Genomic DNA, 685 nt, shown 5'->3' with positions numbered 1-685 from the left:
ATATATATATATATATATATGCTTAAATACACATAGACAGACATACATGTACAAACACACATATATATATAAATGTATATATGTAAGTAAATGTGTGTGCCTGTGTATGTGTGTGTGCAAGGACATACACTCTAGCGTACACACAATGAAGGCAAGTAAAACTCATATTCACACTGCTTTTACACGAGTTTCGCATTAGCGATTATCAGTACGACTAAAGGTTTATAAATAATTCATTAGCGTGACTGTACTTCTACTCTTTCTCTCTGCTGTCACTCTTTCTCTCTCTTTCTCTCTCAGTATGTGTATATATATGTGTGTGAGTGTGTGTGAGAGAGAGAACGTGATTGAATATGTACATATGTGGAAGTATGCATTCATGTAAATATGTAGGTATATATATATATATATATGTATATATATGTATATGCATGCATGCATACATGTGTGCGTATGTATATATTTACATTCATGTATATCTATGTATATATAGGCATAACGGTATACATATATATATATACATATATATACACACGCACACACACGAGCACACACGCACATATGTGTTTATGTATGTTTGTATATATATACATACACACAGTGTTTTCTTGGATGTAGTCATCCATTTAAGAGTTTGATATATCCTCTAATTAACTTGTATATATATATATATATATATATATAT

The 685-nt window shown here is 30.1% G+C and overlaps 1 protein-coding gene across 1 annotated transcript in view; it reads right to left on the bottom strand.

The window, feature by feature from the left end:
• LOC106882658 (uncharacterized) overlaps nt 1–685 on the bottom strand; it is a 10,796-nt gene that overhangs the window by 8,910 nt on the left and 1,201 nt on the right. The gene's annotated exons all lie outside the window — the stretch shown is intronic.

Source organism: Octopus bimaculoides, chromosome 24 (genome assembly GCF_001194135.2).
Source record: "Octopus bimaculoides isolate UCB-OBI-ISO-001 chromosome 24, ASM119413v2, whole genome shotgun sequence".
In the NCBI taxonomy this organism is placed as follows: Eukaryota; Metazoa; Mollusca; class Cephalopoda; order Octopoda; family Octopodidae; genus Octopus; species Octopus bimaculoides.
This window is presented reverse-complemented; position numbering and strand designations above follow the sequence as displayed.